Source organism: Macaca mulatta, chromosome 20 (assembly GCF_049350105.2).
Source record: "Macaca mulatta isolate MMU2019108-1 chromosome 20, T2T-MMU8v2.0, whole genome shotgun sequence".
In the NCBI taxonomy this organism is placed as follows: domain Eukaryota; kingdom Metazoa; phylum Chordata; class Mammalia; order Primates; family Cercopithecidae; genus Macaca; species Macaca mulatta.
This window is the reverse complement of record NC_133425.1, coordinates 47,511,821-47,534,701: the sequence shown is the minus strand read 5'-3', so window position 1 is coordinate 47,534,701 and position 22,881 is coordinate 47,511,821. Positions and strand designations below refer to the sequence as shown.

General features: G+C 39.1%; 2 long non-coding RNA genes across 2 annotated transcripts in view; one reads left to right on the top strand and one right to left on the bottom strand.

Moving 5' to 3' along the window:
* Positions 1-8,839: 8,839 nt before the first annotated feature.
* Positions 8,840-22,712, bottom strand: LOC144338022 (uncharacterized). The gene is made up of 3 exons (XR_013411746.1): positions 22,590-22,712; positions 12,831-12,946; positions 8,840-9,608 (listed from the first exon to the last, which is right to left on the bottom strand). It is a non-coding gene; the product is annotated as an uncharacterized LOC144338022 (long non-coding RNA).
* The window catches only part of LINC02911 (long intergenic non-protein coding RNA 2911), a 67,614-nt gene continuing 62,536 nt past the window's right edge, over positions 17,804-22,881 (top strand). Inside the window, exon 1 of the long non-coding RNA XR_013411745.1 lies at positions 17,804-17,915. This is a non-coding gene — a long non-coding RNA (long intergenic non-protein coding RNA 2911). The remainder of the gene's footprint in view (positions 17,916-22,881) is intronic.

The following is a 22,881-nucleotide window of genomic DNA, read 5'->3' as shown; positions in this document are numbered from 1 at the left end:
ACAAACCTTACTTGAAGAAAAATCTTTATTTTAGGCATGAGGAGACTGAGGTTCTCATAGTTAATGCATGGCAGAATCAGGATCTATCCTTAGATCAGTACTGGATTTGTCTTACATCTGTTTTTAAATCTGCCTTAAATCTGTCCTTAGATCTGTCCCACTCCAAGGCCTCTTTGCCTCCATCCTACGTTGCCTTACCAAACATGGAGTTCTTGGGGACAAGGGCCTATTGTGCATCTTAATGTCTGAACACCAAGACATTCTACAGTTGATTAAAACAGTAGCAGAAGGAATGTTCTTCTCTTCAACCCTCTGCTCTTGTATTATAAAGTATTTCAAAAAAGAGACAAGTATATGGAAAAAAACATGGGAAATGCCAATCTGCAAAATCAGTGGTTCTTAACCAAGGTGATTCTGTCCACCCCCGCCTCCAGAGGACATTTTGCAATGTCTAGAGATAGTTACAATGGTCATGACATGGGGAGGTTCTGCTTGGCATCCAGTAGGTAGAGGCCGGGGATGTTGCTAAGTATCCTGCCATGCACAGGGCTTTCCTCCATGACAAAAATTATTTGGTCCAAAATGTCAATGGTGCAAAGGTTGAGAAACTAAATAAAGAGTTTAGCAAACCAGACATTTTTAAAGCCTTTTTATATTTATCCTTGATTTTTCTCTTCTCCCTAAAGCAAGCAACCTTGGGCATGCTTTATGTATATACTACTAATATATTTACTATTCATATAAATATCTATCAATAATACAATGGATCATTTTAATATCATCTGTACATATCATTCCCTGACTCATTTTTTGAATTAAAATTAGATTTTTAAGAGTTATGTTTTAAAAACATAAATGTTTTTTATAAACATTTTAAAAACATTATCTATTTTTATAAATTTAAGCCTAGTTTACTCATTTAAATATCAGGAGAATATTTATTATATGAACACAACACAATTTATTTACTCACTCATTTTTTGATAGACATTTAAATTATATCTGATTTTTTCTTTACTGTAGTGATTCAATAAACATTCTTGTACATGTGTGTATAGAATGGACTTTCTCTAGGGCTTACAGAGAAAAGTCAAATCTCTGGGTTATACCAATATACATTACCAAGAGTGAATATTAGTTTTCATAACCTTACATCTTCTCCAGGGCATGATATTGTCTAATGTAATTTTTGTGAGAAATTCTTTCTTTTACATTGCAGAGTCTTCTGGGAGTCCTTAACACTTAATCTTAAAGGATTATCAGATTCCTTTAAAATGTTATGTGGATAGTCATTAATATGTCTCGTTTCTATTGCCTTCTATTCATGTTCAGAAGCAAATTAAATGAATTAAAGTCAGTACCCTTTTCAACAAACTGTATTGCCTCTTAATCCAACTGCCATCTAAGTGTTCATTCCTGAGGTTGAACTTTCAAGCTCACGTCAAAAATTCAGAGGTCACTGTAACTCTTCTTCTGCCTTTGGCCACACTTTGATACCACAGCATTAACCTTTTGGTTCCATCCAGTTCTTTTTACCCCCACTGCTAAACCCTTGATTTGAGTTCATAATTTCTCACGGAATTTCAGCAACAACATGCTAACTGATTTTCTTGTCCTCAGTACTACCTGTCTCCCATCTGTTTTCCACCCAAGGTCCAGATTAGTCTTTCTAAACATAAAAAAGGGCCAGGTGTGGTGGCTCACGCCTGTATTCCCAGCACTTTGAGAGGCTGAGACAGGTGGATTACTTGACGTCAGGAGTTTGAGACCAGCCTGGCCAACATGGTGAAACCTGGCCTCTACTAAAAAATACAAAAATTAGCTGGGTGTGATGAGATACCATCTCACACCAGTTAGAATGGCAATCATTAAAAAGTCAGGAAAAAACAGGTGCTGGAGAGGATGTGGAGAAATAGGAACACTTTTACATTGTTGGTGGGACTGTAAACCAGTTCAACCATTGTGGAAGACAGTGTAGCGATTCCTCAAAGATCTAGAACTAGAAATACCATTTGACCCAGCCATCCCATTACTGGGTAGATACCCAAAGGATTATAAATCATGCTGCTATAAAGACACATGCACATGTATGTTTATTGCGGCAGTATTCACAATAACAAAGAACTTGGAACCAACCCAAATGTCCATCAATGACAGACTGGATTAATAAAATGTGGCACATATACACCATGGAATACTATGCAGTCATAAAAAAAGATGAGTTCATGTCCTTTGTAGGGACATGGATGCAGCTGGAAACCATCATTCTCAGCAAACTATCACAAGAACAGAAAACCAAACACCGCATGTTCTCACTCATAGGTGAGAATTGAACAATGAGAACACTTGCACACAGGAAGGGGAACATCACACACCAGGGCCTGTTGTGGGGTTGGGGGAGAGGGGAGGGATAGCATTAGGAGATATAACTAATGTAAATGACGAGTTAATGGGCGCAGCACACCAACACACCACATGTATACACATGTAACAAACCTACACGTTGTGCACATGTACCGTAGAACATAAAGTATAATAAAAAAAAAAAATTAACTGGGTGTGGTGATGTGTGCCTGTAATCCCAGTTACTGGGGAGGCTGAGGCACGAGAATCACTTGAACCTGGGAGGTGGAGGTTGCAGTGAGCCGAGATAACACTATTGCATTCCAGCGTGGGCAACAGAGCAAGACTCCATCTCAAAAATAATAAATAAATAAATAAATAAATAAATAAATAAATAAAATTTTAAAAAGTTATTTTTAAAACCATTTATTGGCTCTTCCCAATGGAATTCAAACACTTTAACCTGACCTGGCTTGCCTCTTTAGCCTTCTTGCTAACTATTCTTCCCTCCACAGTCCACCTTCCATCGTAATCAAATGGACCTACAGTAGTTCCCCCTTACCCGGAGAGGATATGTTTCAAGACCCCCAGTGGATGCCTGAAACCACCAATAGTCCAGAATCCTATCTAGAGCACTACATTTTCCCCTATCCAATAATGGGCAGTTAGAGTATATAAAGTGAATACGCTGAACAAAGGAATGATTCATTTAAGTTTTTAATTTTCATGTTCTGAATGGGAACAAAATGGAATGGTGTGAGATTTCATCATGCTACCCAGAATGGTGCACAATTTAAAATTTATGAATTGCTTATTTCTGGGTTATTCCATTTAGCATTTTTGGACCACAGTTGAACCCAGGTAACTGAGATCACTGAGGGCAAACTCATTGGTGAGGAGGTCGGCTGTACCAGCATTCCCTGCAGCGCCAAGCTTCCCATGCTTCTGCTCTGTGCATGCTAGTCTCCATGTTGCAATGTCCTTAACAAACTCTGCTCAGCTACTCATACTCATCCTCCAGGTCTCCTTCAGGACATCTTCCCTCATGACTCCCGCAAACGTGAATTGCCCCTCTTTGTACTGCCCTGACACTATGTCATATGTCACTAATCACATTTCATTGTTGTTTGTCTCTTTCCATTCTGGTTTCCTTACTAGGAATTCAAGGTCTTGAAAACAAGGTTTGTCTTTCATTTGTCTTCACATCTCTGATTTTCAGCACAGAATAGGTGTTCATGAAATCGGTGAGGAATAATTGTAAAAGCTTCCTTAACTATGGAATGTCTCTCAGCCCCTCAAATCATAGGCCTACACTGGGGTGAAACCAGGGTCCAGAGACCTGATGCTCCCCTCTTTGAAATCTCATGTAAGAGGACCAAAGACCTCCTCTGTTAGATCTGCAGGAATTATGCAAGACCCAACCTGCATGTTGACCTGCCCCAAATATCCTACATATCTTACACTTACCATGTTGTAGAATGTGTTCTTTCTAAAGTATTTTCATTAGGTTTTAAAGCCCACATGCATCTTAAAGAAAATGTAAACCACATGTTTGACATTTATTTACACTTAACTACTTTTTTCCTATAAAAAAGAAAAATGTAAATTGATGTTCAAATGCCTTTGGGCTTTTTAATAAATGAGGCTTTCAAGTCGTTTTTCTTTCCATGGAATTATTACAAAGGAAAATGCCTTTGAACAATAGAAGGTCATGGATCTATCCCAAATTCTAAATAAGTGGTATTTTAGCGGGTTTTAAACTTGGTTAAAGTTCTTATCCCAGAGCTCTAAACCACAAAGCCCAGTTTTATTTGTTCTCTTCATCTGTCAGAGATAAAAACAGAGGATATTGACCTTTTATTTATCTTTGAAGCTTTGAAGTATAATTTGTTCAGAGAAAGGGTTCTGTACTTAGAACATCTGGGTTCTAGCTTTGACTCATGCTAGAAACAAGGATTATGTCTGTATTAGTCTGTTCATACACTGTTATAAAGAACTACCTGAGACTGGATCATTTATAAAGAAAAGAGTTTTAATTGGCTTATGGTTCCACATGCCGTACAGGAAGCATTCCTGGGGAGGCCTTAGGAAACTTACAATCATAGCAGAATGTGAAGAAGAAGGAAGCACGTTTTCTCATGGCCAGAGCAAGAGGAAGAGAGAGAAGGGGGAGGTGCTATTCACTTTTAAACAACCAGATCTCATGAGAACTCACTCACTGTCACAAAAATGGCAAGGGGGAAATCCACCCTTGTGATCCAATCACCTCCCACCAGGCCCCGCCTCCAATATTGGGGATTACAATTTGGCATGAGATTTGGGCAAGGACACAAATCCAAACCATATCAACATCCCTACTCTACTTTATACACTTGGTGGGAGAATCAAGTGGCATGGGGATGAAAGTAAATGGATACAGTAAAGAGGACTACTCATGGTCTGAAAGTGGGAGAGTGAATTAACATGATGCCTTTAGAGGGAATATCTACAGAAGTTTTAAAATAATGTATGTTCCTTCACCAAACTATATATATAAGAGTGTTTATTGTACTCGAGATTTTAAATGCCAAAAAGATGTAATTTAAATGAACATGTGTGAGAACTAGTTAAATAAATTAATGAAATATTAAATGATTGTTAAAAATCATGTATATAGATTATATATATGAAACAGAATACTTTTTCTTGGTAGGATATATAAGACATATACAAGTGGTTACCTCTGGGGACAGAGCTTGGGGAAAGTTTTTAATTTTCACATTATACTAATCCACTCTTGGATTTTCATGCCATGTACATGGATTGGTCTGTGGGCTTATGGGACATTTTTCTTTTTTCTTTATATTCTTCTCTACACGCACATTCAACACACACACACACACACACACACACAAGTATTTAAATAATGTTTAAAGAAATACAGAAGTATATGGTCCAATAGAAGATACTGGAGGAGCTTGTGCCCTTAGCCTAGAAATAAAGGGTTTGAGCTTCAGATCAAACAAATTTGGGTTTGCATCCTGGCCAAACCGCCATTCTAGTTCTATCACCTGGGGAAAATTACTTGAATTCTCCGAACTTCAGGTTCCCTATATAAAATTGAGGGCAATAACCTACCTTTTAAGCCTATTATGAGAGATGAATTATGTAATAAATAATGAATAACAATAATGCGTAATAAATAATGCATAAAGCTGCATACAGCTTGCAAAATGGCAAACCCTCATTAAGTTATGTTTATAGTTATTGTTTTTATTATGATCATCATTATTATTACAATAAGATAGCTAACACCTTTAAAGCTCTTTCTTCGTTAAGAAGACTATTTCAAGGGGATTGAGTCCCTCAGCCTTGTTCGTGGCTAGGTTTAGGGGAAAAAAATATGAGAGTGTGCTCCAAGTATGGCTTAGCTGTTAGAGCCAAAAGGCTCAGGCAGTGGAGGAGTAACAAAGTACATATACTGAAGCAGCAGATTTCATGTGAAACATTCCCCATCGACCTTCTATGGTACTGAGTGTCAGCCCGTGTTGCGTGGAACTCTCAGCTGAAACAGTGCTTCTTAAGTAGCTCACAGCATTTAGCTTTCCAAAAAAAAAATTTTTTTTTTTTTTGAGGCAGAGTCTCATTCTGTCACCCAGACTGGAGTGCAATGGTGCAATCTCCGCTCACTGCAAGCTCTGCCTCCCTGGTTCACGCCATTCTCCTGCCTCATCCTCCCCAGTAGCTGGGACTGCAGGCGCCCGCCACCACGCCCGGCTAATTTTTTGTATTTTTAGTAGAGACAGGGTTTCACCGTGTTAACCAGGATGGTCTCGATCTCCTGACCTCGTGATCCACCTGTCTCGGCCTCCCAAAGTGCTGGGATTACAGGCGTGAGCCACCGCGTCCAGCCCAGCTTTTCCGTTTTTATAATAAGCTCCAGTGCCAGGTTCGGACTCCAGAATCCCTAGTCTCCAGATGAAAATCCTTCAGTGGACCCATGGTTTAATGTCTCCCCGGAACAGAGCTTTCTAGAGTTTGAAAAAGTTAAAGTGCACTCCTGACCCAAAACCATTTCTTGACTCTGAAAAGAAATTGTTCCTGGAAGTGCTTCAGGGGAAAGCTTTGGAGGAGCAGCTTTCCATTTTGCCTTGAATTGCAAACTCACATTAAAAAACATTAAGGATAATAAACTGGAAATTCAATTACCAGGCTTGAAGCCAGAACACCGCACACTCGATTTGGATTTGCATCTTAACTTATAGCTTGTTCTTGCCAATATTACTTACCATTCAGACCTTTGCTCATGGTATAAAAAGCACTTAGTGCACAGATGATTTCTCCCCAAGTGCTTTTTGATGGACCTGCCCAAATGTCGATTTGGGTATGAGTTTAAATTAGGAAGAAATTTAAAATATTTCTCCCTTTTATTTATATGTTTTTATTTTTTGCACTTTAGGAATCCAGAGAACTACATGACAAGAGTTTCAAATTTCTAACAGTGTTGAATGTCTCCTCTTGGATACCAGTGAGGGTTTCTATTGGACCTACATCCTAATTAATTTACAAACTCTCATGCGGAGATGTTAGCCACCTCCCCTAATGAAGATGATTCCTAATATGACAGTTTGATAAAGAATACGTGGATGCGTGGTAACCCTGCCAAAGAAAACAACTTTGAGTATAAATTTTTGTTAAAACAAACGTTAATTGAACCCATGGAGATAGAGGGTAGAATGATGGTTACCAGAGGCTGGGAAGGGGAGCAGGGAGAGGAGGAAAAAGTAGGAATGGCTAATGGGTGCAGAAACATAGACAGAATCAATAAGACCTAGTCTTTGGTAGCATAACAGGGTGACTACAGTCAACAATAATTTATTGTATATTTTAACATAACAGAAAGATTATAACTTGAAAAATTTTAACCTAAACAAATGATAAATGGTTGAGGTGATGGATATACCATTTACATATTGTATGCCTGTAACAAAATATATCATGTAGTCCATAAACACATACATCTACTATGTATCCATAAAAAGGAAAAATTTAAAAATCTAAGTTAAAAAAAAGACAAGAAAAGAGTATGCATTTTTGGCTGGCTTTGATTGTTTCAGTAATTCAGGTATCCAGTTGTGGGTGTCTATGAATCTGGATAAATAACTCTAAAGGTAGATCTCCTCAATCCCTGAAGCATGGTATGTCTTAGCCCTGAAGGACACAGGCAGTACTTACTAGGTGTGAACTCAAGCTCTGTCACTTAGCAACAGTGTCAATACAGACAAGTTGCTTAAACTTTTGTGACTCAGTTCTCTCATCTATGAAATTGGTATGCAGATGAGAGAACCTCTCTTACAGGGTTGTGTAATGATTAAAGGACTTAATCATGGGTGTAAAGCTCTTAGAATAGTGCTTGGCACTAGTAAGCACTCAGTAAATATTAATTTTTATTGTTATCAGGTGGGATTCGTAAAAGTTTTCAAGAATAATTATATGATTCTGCTTGGGATAGAGAAAACAGTGGTTTCTCTTTGGATGCCTTCCAGGATTTTGGCTTCTCTCTAGAGCAGTGAATCTCAATCTTGGATGCATATTGGTATCACCTGGTGTCAAAGTATAGTTTTTCAAAAGTTGAAAGCTCGAATCTCATACAAATGTACAATGAGTACTTGCCAAAAAGCTGTTTAATTCATTTAAGGAGGGAGCCAGCAGGATAAGTTTCAACTGGTTTCAAGAGAACTTGAAAGACCAAGTAGACATAGGTCCTGAAAGAATACTGAAATAAGATTGCTAGATGAGATACAAAACTTGGTAATGTTATATAGGGCAAAAACTCTGTAATCTTGGAATTAGACAGAAATTATTTGCAGCTCTTCTAGTGAAAAAAAGTATTTGCATTTTTATTGTACCTGAATCTATTGCATTGCTATCAGACTTTTCCAATAGTTGTCAAACTTCAGCACATGTCAGAATCACCCGAGAACTTGTTAGAATTACAGAAACACAAGCTCTATTCTATTTGAATAAGCCTGGGCCTCTGTTTTTTCTGCAAGGCAACATCTGCTTTTACAGAGTTGTGTAATATCCTAAGTAAATATCCTAGTAAATAGTAAAATAAATGAAGGTACAGTCCCCTAAAGAATTAGATAGTCTTTGATAGGCTTGTTAGACAATCTTCCATCATGACAGTGAATGACTATGTAGTCATCTCTTAACTTAGCTCCACGTGTTTTTTCCTCAATGCTGAGTGACAATTAAAAAAAGAAAACTACTTGTGACTAGGTACCACCCCTACCTTCTGACTAATTGACCTTAAGTGTGATTTAGGAATCAAGGTCATAAAATTTCCCCAGGTGATTCTAATACGCTGTCAAGGTTGACAGCCTCTGGTCTTTTAGGTTGCCTCATTTCCTGACTGCATTCTCTCTTGTACTGAGTGTCAATAACATAAAATGTGCTCAATATTAGGTATTAAAGATTTAATAAATTAAATGAGGACAGACCAATTTGGAATGGCTTGAGTAGCAGTAGGCACAGATTTATTTAACCAATCTTCAATAAAAGTGGACACTTCCACAGGGATGGAGAGTGTACACCCTCCTCAGTTTTGGGAAGACAGCAGAGACTTCTCCAGTTAACATTCTTTTATAAGTGGTACACCATTCACATCACTGTACCTAATTTACAGGTCTCTTGGATGTGGCTAAACTATCTCTTCCTTCCCACCTGTTCTAGACAATTTTTTTTTTTTTTTTTGTCAAACACAAATCTTATTTTTTTCCTGGAACATAATTGAAATCTTAACCATTTGCAAAAGTCTTAAGAGGGAACAGTCTTCACAAGATAAAAATAATCCTTTTTTTTTGCTTCTATTTTACTCTCAAGACCTCAAAGACTGTCATCATCACCCAATTTTTTTCCACTCCAGGATTCTCGTGTCTTCCCCTCAAGGTGCAGCTTTCTGTATGGTGTTGCTGTAGGAAGTCAGTAAGGTGGGTGATTTAGGAAATGGACTCCTCAGCCATCGTTCCCTTATTAAGATCCATTCTTAAGGTGCTATCAGTCTTTTCTTTTGGTTGTCTTTACTTTTCTCCTCTTTGCTTTTGTTTAGTCATTCTGTAGGCAGGAGTGAAAATTATCTTCACTACTATCACCAGAATTATTTTGCCAGGAGGAAGATGCCTGATGTGGAAAAATAGCATCCCTAAGTGTTTGTATTCAAAATGAGCCTCTGAGGGCATGGGAGTGCCTAGGACAAAGTCAAGATAATGGCTGAACTCCTCCACCTGCAACAAAGAAAGGAATTTATTTCTCTTCCTGAGAGGAAGGAGAAAAGACAAGGAGAAGCAGAGAAGAGACACGGTGATGGTGGAAATCTGGTTGCAGCACGAGGCTGAAGAGCTGAATAAAGCCTCTGGTGGCAGAGAGGGTGGGAGATGTGTGAGAACAGCCTGGCTTTGCTCACAGCTCTTGTCACTGCTGTGGCATGAGTCCCACCTCTTTGCAACCCTGTGCCCCACCCTTTCAGTAGTTTATTTTGCACATACCTGTCTAAGGTGAATATGTGTGCCTGTGTAAATTATAAAAAGTAGCATAGAATTTTATGACTGGATGAAGGTAACAGAGTCAACATACATAGAAATTATAGCCAAAGCCAGGGGGAAACTGTGCTTATGGAAACCGTGGAGAGGACTTTGGATGTATTGAGGTACCAGAATGGAGCTCAAGGCAGTTCTACGTAGGGTTACACTGAATTCACCCTTTCCACAGTGATTTAATGGGAGGATAAAGAGTAAATAGATCTCACCTAGATACTGTGCAGGATTCCAAGACCACCCAGAGATACCTCATGAAGGACTGACAAGCTAGTGGAAGTAAGAGACACATACAAAGAGCTAAGTCTTAACACCAGGAAGACTGTATCTTAGACATGCAAAGAATAAGTTCAAAGTAAAAGAGATCTCTTCCAGTCACGGAGACTGTGAAAGCTACATGAAAAAAATAATGGTTCCTGAGCTAAACTTTGAAAAATAAATAGCATTTAGATATGGAGATGGGAGAATAATAATAATAACCACCACCACCATCATCATCACACCTATACATTAGATGGGGAAAATACACCTATATAACCACCACCCCATTCAGATATACAAGATATTTATTGCTTTAGTTTCCTTACGTCCCTATCCAGGTGAAACCCCATGACCCTTCACTCCAGTAAAACACTCTGATTTCTGTCACCATGAATCAGAATTGTACAATGTGCTGAGTGTTTACTTGCATTATCTCATTTGATCCTCATAAAAGCCCTTCGATGTAAGTAAAATGAATGGCTCCATTGTACAGACGAGAGGCCAGGCTTGGTTTAATAAGTAATTTGCTCCAAATCGCATAGCTAGAATTTGGCAAAGCTGGAACTTGAACCCAAAGCTAATTTTAAAGCCCAGACTCTTATCTAATTCACAGAGAAAATAACATAAGCAAGATGAAGAAAACTATATAATATATATGGACAATAGTAAGTAATTTGGTTGCAGTATAAGGCATATGAGGAAAGTAAAGTTTAGCTAAAATGTTCTGGTCTTCTATGGGTCTCTCTTCCATCCAGAAGAAGTACTGTGTGTATCTGTAATCCTCCCACTCGTAATAACTCTGACCCTTAAACCTACAGGCTTCAATCACCTTGTAGAAGATTTTTACATGTCAAAGAGTGTTCTATTTATGAGGCACAGGATAACTCCCAGGTGGCCCTGTTAAATAATAAGTGTTGACTTCATAGTATTTGCTGTTATTTATACATATGCATGTACACATTTGTACAGAAATAAATACACATTGCACACATGGGCATCTGTGCTGAAGTATGCAGCCAAGTGTCAGCACATTATCAGATTTAAATTAGTTGCCTGACTCTATTAATAGCCCTGGTTTTCCAGTTTTTGAAATAAAAGATCCCAGAACAGCTGGGCTGAAATCTGAAACAGAATGGAAGAATACAACCCTGTAAGCAGTAGTAGTCTGTCGATAACTGCTAAAAAAAGTTGGTTGCTTCATAGGTTTGTGCAGATGCCCATAAAACAACCCTTGAAATGCTAAGTGCTTTTTAAAAACAGCATAATCTTCAACCAGTGAAAGGGGTTGATTATGCCTTATCAATCATTTTGAAAACCTCACTGACATCCCATTAAAATTTGAAAGCAGGGCTAAATCCAGGAGCAGAGAGTGTCCATGCAGGCCACATGGCTTCATGAAAGGGCAGCAAGATTTCTGCCCACTTATCAAAGTTGCTTTCCTGCCAGTTTATTATTTCTGGAATTCCACCATTAAACATTTGGACTTTTTAAAATACAATGCTGTCTTAGTTCATTTTGTGTTGCTATCAAGGAATGCCTGAGGCTGGGTAATTTATAAAGAAAAATGGTTCTGCATGGCTGTATTAGAAGCAAGGCACCAGCATCTGCTTCTGGTGAGGACCTTGGGCAGCTTCCAATCATAATAGAGGAGGAAGAGGAGCCGGCGTGTCGCATGGTGAGAGAAGGAACGAGAGAGAGGAAAGGGATGCCATGCTCTTATAAACACTCAGCTCTCTCATGAACTAAGGAAGTAAGGATTCCCTCATTACCACAGGAACTACACCAAGTCATTTATAAGGGATCCACCCCCATGGCCCAAACACCTCCCATTAGGTCACATCTCTAACACTGGGGATCAAATTTCAATGTGATATTTAGAGGGGACAAATATCCAAACCATAACACAATTCAGCTCAATGTCCCTACTACAATTGATTCCTTGACTCCCTAAGTACTACGTGCACCTACCTCATTGCTCCCTGAACATGCAGTACACAGTGCTTTGCTCTGCCACTTAGTTCATGCTGTTGACTAAACTGTATGTCCTTACTTCCTCTGCCTGGCAAAATGCCAGTCACTCTTTAAAGCTCATCTCAAAGCACCCCTCCCATGACATTTACAAGATACTCCTCCACTGTCCCCCTGCCTGGGCAGGCAGAATAAATCATGTCTGCCCTGGTCTTCCCATAGAACTATATTATTATTACTACTATTATTATTATTTTGAGATGGAATCTCACTCTGTCACCAGGCTGGAGTGCAATGGCGCTATCTTGGCTCACTGCAACCTCTGCCTCCTGGGTTCAAGTGATTCCCCTGCCTCAGCCTCCCGAGTATCTGGTACTACAGGCACGTGCCACCATGCCTGGCAATTTTTTTTTTTTTTTTTTTTTTTTTTTTTTTTTAGTAGAGATGGGGTTTCACCATGATGGCCAGGATGGTCTCGATCTCCTGACCTCGTGATTCACCCATCTCGGCCTCCCAAAGTGCTGGGATTGCAGGCATGAGCCACCGTGTCTGGCCAGAATTGTGTTCTTGAACTATGGTGACAAGTGTCACATCTTCTCATGGAATACGTCTTTTGTTAGAGTGAGAGCACATATCTACTGTGGCCTTAAAGTGTGACCCTGGGGCTGGGAATATTGGTTTTACCTGGGAGACAGAATATCAGAATTTCAGGCGCTTTCTCAGATCTTCTGCATCAGAAACTCATTTTACTAATATCCCAAGGTGGATTCATATAGACACTAACATTTGAGAGAGCCGCTCTAGAGGACAGAGAACATGAGTTAGTGATCCTGTTCTCCATCACAGTACCAAACAGGCTATGTATTCATTTAACAAATAGATGCAAGGGACCACATGCCAGACACTGTATTAAGAGCCAATGATTAAAAGATGACCAGGACATGAAGCGTGTAAAATTGGAGTAGTTACACGTGCAGTTAGAGATTAGAATACCATAGATGAAGTAGGAAAAGGCCAACTCAGTTGAAAGCCTTGAAAAGACTTTATGAGTCTGAGAAACACAAAACTGGAAATTATTCAATAGGTTCCTTTACTGTGGGACATCTCAGAGCACTTGAACGCATTTGTTTCTCATGACTCTACAATGTGTATGATACCTCAAACTTATTTAATCATAAAAAGTATTTATGCTTTTATTTACTTACTTATGCATGGCCAATCTTGTGGGATTGTTTTTCAAAACATACACTGGAGATCACTAGTCTGCTCCCACATATTTGGATTTCATTTTGGTTGGCCTGGTGACAGTATTTGTAATGTCTCTCATAGTGAATGAACTATTGAACACCTAACATTTTTCTCAACTAAATCGTAAGCTCTTGAAGAAGAAGGGAGAATATTTCATACTTATTTGTTTTTCTACTCCAGCTTTCACATTGCTACTCAATCAGAATTTGCTGAAGGTTGTTCTGTGTCTGCCTTGCAACCAAGCAAAGCATAAAGGCATGGTGGATTCTTGATTGAGAACTCTACGGGGTTTAACATAGTAAGGAAGACACTCAAATGGGGGTTGTAATCCTGGCTCAGGTCCTAGCTGTGTTGATTTTGAGCTGGTCACCTACCCTCTCTAGGCTCTAACATTTACTTCATGTGCCAAGCATGGCTACTGTGTGACCGTATTCTGTGGTGTCAGGATCTGCAAGTTTAAGAGTCTTCAATAGACATGAGGCCAGGCGCGGTGGCTCATGCCTGTGTGGATCACCCAAGGTCAGGAGTTCATGAGCAGCCTGGCCAACATGGCGAAACCCCGTCTCTAGTAAAAATACAAAAATTAGCTGGGTGTGGTGGCGGGTGCCTTACAGGCACTCAGCTACTCAGAAGGCTGAGGCAGGGAGAATCACTTGAACCTGGGAGATGGAGGTTGCAGTGAGCCGAGATCATATCATTGCACTCCAGCCTGGGCAACAGAGTGAGACAGTCAGGAAAAAAAAAAAAAAGAGATAAGGATACAGGTAGAGAGGTTAGAATTGAATTTTAGGGAAAATTCTGTACTCTGCTTTTCTGAAAATCGTGTTTGAAAATTAGAACTAGTATTTTAGGATGATTTATATGAGAGCCATTCCAGAAGCTGTAAGATGTATACAAAATCTTCTAGAGAGAGATTTTTCAGGACTGATATTATTTTATCTGTAAAATGGGAATAATAACATTGGTTTTCCTTTATCATTATTCATTTGGAACTTCAATAAATCTGAGAAGATTTAGCCTTACTAATTTTAAAAGTAGCTACTAAAATATAAAATTAGACTATAACCACAACAACAAAAATGTTGAACATGCATTGAATTCTAAAGTATTATTAACACAAGACTAAAAAATAATACCATATGCTTATTTAGCACTGGTCTTCCAAGCTGCTCAAAACACTTCACCCTGGTTACCTGAAATATTAATATCCTCATTTTATGGATGGAGGAACAGAAGTGTGGATGGGGGCTAGCTCACTCAAATACCACCAATGTCCTATTCAGAGCTGGGCATTGTCCCTGGGTCTCATGCTCCCCAGTCTGGCCTTTTACCCACCAAAACATATGCAAAAGAATTTTCATTTTGACCTTCAGCCTGGTTGATAAAAGCTGTCTTCTTCCCTGAAATATGTGTATATACACTGTGAGTTGCGTATTTATATGATTTCCTGAAACCTGCAGATAAACAATGATAATTGGAAATGGCCTGTGTGCTTTGGCAGATTTGAAATACTGTAGTACTTAATATAAGTCTGACTGCTTCGCATGATAAGCAGCCTTCACTTACCCAAAATCGAGGGCCATGATTAACTGGCAATTGGCTGGTATTAATTATGCGGCATGCCCTATAAATCTCTCTGCTGATGGGACCCTGGGCAGGTCTGAAATCAGACTAGGTCTTCAGGGGGATTGAGTTGGGAACACGCAGGAGAGTCTGGTACTCTCTTTCTCAGTCCATATTTGCCTCCCAGTTCCTGGCAGCCCCGACTGCATGTATTTCAAGCTCCATTTCCATCTCAGTGAGGTTATGTCCAATGTGATTGTACCTTCCCCTGGCAGGGCCCATCCGCCAACCTTGCTCGTTTATCTCCCCCTTGGCCTCCAACATCAGAGTACTTGTAGAGCCTTACAACGTGCTAAACATTAATATTCACTAACTTGCTCCAGGGAGCTACGCTTCGCCGAGCGCATTTTCACCTGAAAGGAGTTGTTTAATATAAACATTTGGTTAATATTCTGTACATTTGAAAGTATTTTATCAGCATTGGTGTAGGACCAAAAGTCATTTAAATTCAATGGGAACTGATTATGCGCCAAGAATCAGTCCTTTCCAAAAGAGTGTGTTTCCCCCCTAATATAATGTGTACATTATCAAACTCACTTACACGGTTGATGGGAACACTTTGTGGACAAACCTGCAGCCCTGCATTTCTTCTGACTGAGTATTCATCCATTCGGGTGCTGGTGTTAAATGGGGGAAAATATTATACAATATTGCTTTAAAAACTGTCTAAATATAATTATCAACATCTCTGGAGTGATAATAATTATCAAAACAAGAGTTCATCAGAGGAAACACACGGTTTGATGAGGATCCTCTACTCTTGAGTTACTGCCCCCTCACAGAAGAAGGATGCAATAACATTTCTCTTCTTCTTTACCTCTCTAAAGAACCCTGGCTCTCTGAACTGTCTTTTGGTCCATTTTTCTTTATATGTATCTCTGTGACACTCATTACCCCAAAGAATTGTTAGGTAGACAAACAAGGCAGATCCAATAAGGGTTGAAATAGATAAATGAAAACTACATTCCTACGTGTCTACTGAGATTTATTTGAATTACATTCCAAATTTTTAAAGTTTTCACAAGAAAAGTTGCCCCATCCTCCCCCAAAGGATGTGTTTCTCCTTGACCACAAATCTTTAAAAAATGGCTTCATAGGCCATGTTTTAACTTATAGAGGACTGTATCTGAGTTAGATGCTGATTGGGATACTGGGTAGTGGCTTCCATGTAAAAATCCTTTGCAAATACGTTGCATAAAGGACATGGCTATGGTATGTATTCACTGTCAGGCCCAGAACAGAGGCTCATACGACAATTTGGTGCTAGTAGGACCCTTGGAATAGGTGGGACTACACAGCTCCTTCTGCTCTCTTCTCTTTTTGCAACGGAATCAGTTGACTTGAAGCTGAACATATGGTCCTTGCTGGATACTGATTTTTCTTTCAACTTTTGTTTTTAAACTGGGAAATATAACTTACTGGAGAGTAAACTGAAATATATATGTGTGTATATATACATATATACATACATACACACGCACATATATATTTCTTCTTCAAGAGCTTATAGTCTGGTTGAGAAGAACAGTTAGATGTTCAATACTTCATTAATTATGTCAGACAATACAAATACTGTCACCAGGCCAAACAAAATGAAATCCAGACATATATTTATATGTACACATAACATGTAAAGATCTATGTAGCCACCAACCGTCTACTCTTCTTGACAGCAACTCTCTCCTTACCCTATCAAGCTTACTATGTCCTTAAGTGTAACTGGAGTTTGTTCATTTTCAATGATGATAAGTGAATTTTTGGACCAATTGTCAATAATACTGATAGGCATTTGGGAAATTTCTGTTTGGGGCTATTACAAGCTATGGTGCTGGGAGTATCCTCATTGGTGTAAACAGACAGTTGTACACACACCTTAGAGTATAATTGTTAGGTAAGAATTTTTGCATTTCTTTAATTTTGTTGAATAATGCCCAACTGTTTTCCAAAGTGTTGGCAGCAACTTTTATTCCTACCAGCAGCATGCAAGAGTTCTGAATGCCCCACATCTTTAGTAATACTTGATGTTGCTGAACTTTAAAATTTGAGCCAACCTGGTGGGTGCACAGTGGTATCCTACCATAGTTTTAGTTTGCATTTCTCTGGATATGGATGAGATTAAACACATTTTTGGTCTGTTGAGATATGGATATGGATATTGAGATATGTATGTGGATGAGATTAAACACATTTTGACTGTTGGGAATTCTTTGGTAATGTGTCTCTTCAAGTCATTTGCCCATATGTAGAGTAGGATGTCTGGTTGATTTGGTGACCCGATAAAAGAATGACAGCCCTGTTATTGTGTATATGTACAAATTGCTCAGCGTTGCCATCTGCAAGTTTTACACAATTTAACCATGATAAAGATAAAACCATGATTAGTGTAGATTGCCTACCTTAAGTCTGCTAGTTTAGATATTCTTACAGGTTTCCATAGTAAAGAAAATAGGGATTACTGAAGAGCACCATTGGGGCCGTGTCTCAACATCGAAAGTCCTTTGCTTGTAGTTGGAAGGGCTCTGACTCCTTCAAGGATCATTTACATTGCTGTAGCAAGGATTTAATAATGCATACCATAAAGCTCCAGAAAAGAAAAATTTCTCTATCAGTGAATAGCCAACTTACTCACAGGACCTTGGAAGAATACCAAAAAGTAATCTCTTGGATACTAAAAACACTCATTAGTGCTCCGACAGTGGGAACATTGGCATCCTAATTGGCAACATAACCACATACATGATAGTCACAATGAGTCAGAGCATGAAACACTCAGCCCAGAATTATTTATGGAGAGAGAGAGTTGGGCAAGAATATGCCCAACTCACCCTCTGAGATTCTGCTTCAAATTGTCCAGACACCTTCAAACTCTAGAACTCTTCCAGGATTTATCCCCTACAGGTAAACACTTATTTATTCTATTGGTGATCCTAGAATTCATACATTCCCTCTGTGTGTCTCAAGTTCCAACTCTCTAAGGTCATTGGTGACTCCAGTTGCCTCATCCTCCCCCAAAGAATGTGTCTCCTCTTGACTACAAATCTTTTAAAAAATCGCTTCATAGGCCATGTTTTAACTTATAGAGGACTGTATCTGGGTTAGATGCTGATTGGGATACTGGAGTGGTGGCTTTCATGTAAAAATCCTTTGCAAATATGTTGCATAAAGGACATGGCTATGACATGTATTCACTGTCAGGCCCGGTACAAAGGTTCATAAGACAACTTGGTCCTAATAGGACCCTTGGAATAGGTGGGGCTGCACAGCTCCTTCTCTCTTCTGTTTTTGTGATGGAGTCAGTTGGCTTGAAGCTGAACATATGGTAACTGCTGTCATATCACAGAAACCATTCCCTCTGCCATGGCAACCAAAGAATCAATGCACAGTAAGAGCGTGGGCTTACTCAATAAACACACAATGGCACAATGCATAGGCATTTTGTTTGTTTGTTTTTAGAAGCATTTAGAATAGCTGTAAATAATTAATATGTTTCTTTAAACACATTTCTCAAGTCTTTCTGTTAGGGGAGATACTTGGAATTTATGTATCTTGTTCTACTTTATTTCTGAAGCAATTTCTTAATGGAAAGATATTTCATTTCCAAATTCAGGGATATCATTCATCCCTGAGTTCATTGGATTCAATTCTGTTTTCTCCCAAAGATCTTTGAAATTAATTCACCAATATGTTGTTGCTAAATTCGATACCCAAGGAATAGCACAGGGATTAGAAGAACTGTCCTGATGCATCTAATAGCTATAGACTAAATAATTTGGCTCAGGAGTGATGAGAATATCAGAGGCATGCATTCTGCTTAGTATTTTAAGGATACCTATTTAGTTTTGTTCCCGTGCTCATCTTGGTGCATTCTTTCCTTGCTCAGTTCCAAAGGATAATTGCAATCTACTGTCTATACCAAAGTAGTTCCATTACATAAAGGGTTGGAGGGGGAAGAAATAAAAGCGGAGAAATTTCTGTGAGAAAGCATTGCCAGGGGCTGTTTCTTCAGGCTTTACATAACCTCATTCCAAGAAAAAACAAGCCAAAGTGTTGAAAGGAGCAGTAACTGGGACTAGGAGGCATACAAGTTTGGTTTCCACTTCTGTCTTACTTTCATTGTCTCCAGCCCCTCAGACAGAGCTGGGTAGTACAGACTGTGGTTCAAAGGGCCTTTCTGGATGAAACCCATGTTTCTTTAACCCTCAGCAGTGTGCTGTTTTCTCTATGTCATGCTCATCCATTAGCATTTTAATCTATCTTCATATGGCACTATTCTGCAGATGGATTTGCTTTCTTGCCTTTGTTTGTTGTACGAGTGACAAACTTGAGGGCATTTTCATGATTGGGAAAATGCCATGAGGTTGTAAAAATAAGGTGACTTCTTCTTGCCACACCCCAAGGACTGGGAAAGCAGAAATGGCTCCAATGAGGACTGCAAATGTTCTCAATATTAAAATGCTCAGGAGACTTGAATCTGATCAAAATGAGAAGGTCTAGTGGAGGCCTAGAGATTCAGACATGATCCTGAATTTCTCTGTCTGCTAAATGGGATGTGGCTCATCCAACTCTTCAGGAAGTCATTCAGTCAATTCTTTCTTTAATATGGACTTCTTTCTGTAGCTTCTAAGCAGCACTGGGAAATAAGACACATGTTTACATATTGCTTTGGTGGCATAATGGAGAGTTGATAGACTGTTCATTCTTATAAAACTATTTTCAAACATTGAAGGGTTTCTGTTTTATGACTTCATCGCTCCTTGAGGTCTGCAAATTCTTACATTTCTTGGTATTTCCCAGTATGTATGGATTGGGTCTATAAGTAAACAACCTCCCAATGGGAGACTGTAAGTAGAAAAAATGAGAATTTGGGGGATGGGAAGCAAAGAAACTGTTGATGAAAAGAGTGAAACTCTGTCAAATATTTTTTGATTTATTCTAAGCTAAATATGAGCCAAATGTGCTCATGGCCCGTGACACAGCCCTCAGGAGGTCCTGAGAACATGTGTCCAAGGTGGTCATGGTACAGCTTGGTTTTATATATTTTAGGGAGGCATGAGACATCAAGCACATTTAAGAAATACATTGGTTTTGTTCAGAAAGGTGGGTAAAAAGTGAGGGCTTCTAGGCTATAGGTACATTTAAACATTTTCTAGTTGGCAATTGGTTGAGTTTATCTGAAGATCTGGAATCAAAGGAAATTTTCAGGTTAAGATAAAGGATTGCGGAGACCAAATTTTATTGTGCAAAGGAAGCTCTCAGATAGCAGACTTCAGAGAGGACAGGTTGTAAAATGTTTTTTATCGGACCTAAAAGGGTGCCTGGCTCTTAGTTGATTGTCTCCTGGATCTGGAAAGGAAGGAAAATAAAACAAAGGGGAAAGGGGATTCTCTAGAGAATGTGGATTTTTCCCACAAGAGACTTTGCAGGACAATTTCAAGGTATGGCAAGGAAGTATATTTTGGGGTAAAACATTTTGATTTTTTTCCTTGTTATGCCAGAGTCAGATTGGAAAGTAAAGTACAATATACAGGGTTAAATAAAACCCATCTGATGAGAATTCATGGTTTGTAGGGCATGATTTCCCAGACCCTTTAGATAGGAATTTGAGTAAGATTAAAAAAAAAAAATCAGAGCTTAGTCCTCAAAACGATCTTATAAAGGCCGTCTCTTTTCTGTACAGTGTGTATTCCTAAACACTTTGTATTTTGTTTTAATATTTGTTGAGATGTCTTCGGGTGATGTGTACAGTCTAAGTCATGAATAGTCAATACTTGTTCAACATATTTCCATTCACCATCCAGAGTTCATGAAAGACATAGCTAATCAAGAACGGCACTCTTTACTGCTGAGCCACAACACAGTCTCAGAATATTTCTCAGGGTGACACTGCATGCAGACTCTATCAGTTGATCAGAGTTGTAATGCAAGATAAAATAACCTGCCCTCCTAGGTCTGGACTCAGCCAGTGATGTGGTTCCTCTTCTTAGGATGAGTGGCCAGATACAGAAGACAACCTTAGTCTGAAGGGCATAAATATTCAACTTTTTCTGCAGCTCCCTCCTCCTTCTGCCTCTAGTGAAGCATTCCAGATACAACAGGGACACCTTTGGCAGGCAAACACAGTTTCTTCTATCTCATTCCAGGCCACTGCCTCCCTTATGTCCTTATGCCTTCTCTCGGCATTCCTCAAGGATTTGAGTTGCTTTCTCATGGTGCATCCTCTAATCCCTAATAAAGTTCTGGGTCCACAGCTGTGGTAGGCTGAATTCTGAGATGGCTCTCACAATTCTTGCCCACTTAGTGTTCACGCTCTTTACGCTCATGATTAGGTTGCATCCTATGATAAAGGTGAAGGGATTCTGTAGACATAATTAAGGTCCCAGAGAAGTTGATTTTGAGTTAATCACAAGAAAGATGATCATGGATGGGTCTGATCTAATCAAGTGAGTGCTTCAAAGCCCAAGACCTTTATAAAGAAAGAAATAGAAATTCTGCTTGTCTTGAAGGATTAAACAGTCACATGCTAAACTACCTGTGCAAAAGGCCAAGTGACAAGAGCCTGAGAGCAACCTCTAGCTGCTGAGAGAAGTCCCTGGCCAACAGCTGGCAAGAAATGGGAACCTCAGTCATACAGTCACAAGAAAATAAATTCTTCCAACAATCTGGAGGAGCTTGGTGGTGGACATTTATCTGGTTGGTCTCCAGATGGTGTAAATGACCAACATCTTATTTTCAGCCTTGTGGGTACCCAGCTAAAACATGTCAGGCTCCTGACATTTACAGTGTTAAACCACTAAGTTTGTAGTCATTCATTATGTAATAATAGAAAATGAAGGCACTAGATACAGGAGTATCTACTTGACCCTTTCTATTGCCTCTCAAAACCAGTAAATGGTTTCTTTTGAGTGTCTTACTGTTTTTTCCTATAGGAGAATTAGCATAGTATAAGAACAACAATGAAACAGTGATAAGATCGGAGGAATTAAAGAAATTTCACAAGCTCTTATGTCACGATAGTTATTTCTAGTCCACATGAAGGCTAGCTATGGGATCATCCCTCCCACTCTTCTTCATTCCCCTGGGACAGATACTGCTAGTCCAAAGATGGAATGGGTGGAATCCCTGCCTTAGGAAATACTCAGTGGTGATGTAAGGTGAGATTTGTCTTGGAGGAAATCTTAACAGCCTCCAAGCCCTCCTTGGTGAATTCTCTTATTTGCAAGTGTTAAAGTGATTTACCCAGCCTTTTATTCCACTCCCTGCTACTTCCTATGTATACCTTACCTCCTTCATGAAGGGGCACTGCTTTCTTCAAGGCATTTAGTAAGAAATGAACATTATTAGTCATTTACAGTTTGAAAAGCTCCAGACAAGAGTCTGTTTTATCACTGGGTCATTCATTGCTTGGGGTAGCCAAGTTTACCATAAATAACTATCATAGAATTTCTTACAATGGATCAAATGGATCCTCTCCCTTGTTTTGGAAAGGGAGTCTTTTTAAAATTATTTTTATTTGAGACTTTTCATTAACTTATACTCCAAATTGGGGAATTATAATACAATAATTTTACCTACTTCATAAGGATTCTGTGAAGATTCAATGAGGAAATACATGAGTTCTTAGCACCATAAAGCACATAACACATGGTTAATAAATCTTAGCCATTATCATGATGATTACTTTAAATATCTAGTAGGCTGCCAGCAGCATGCAAGACCTTCAGGAAGGCAAGCAAAAATTCTTTTGTACCAGCTGCATTGGTCACAATAGAAACCTTTAGGTTCAACATCACAATGCCACTGGTCATTCAGCTGTGGGTGGGGCTTGGAGCCAAACTATAAATTGGGGTACCTGAGCTTGTAGAAT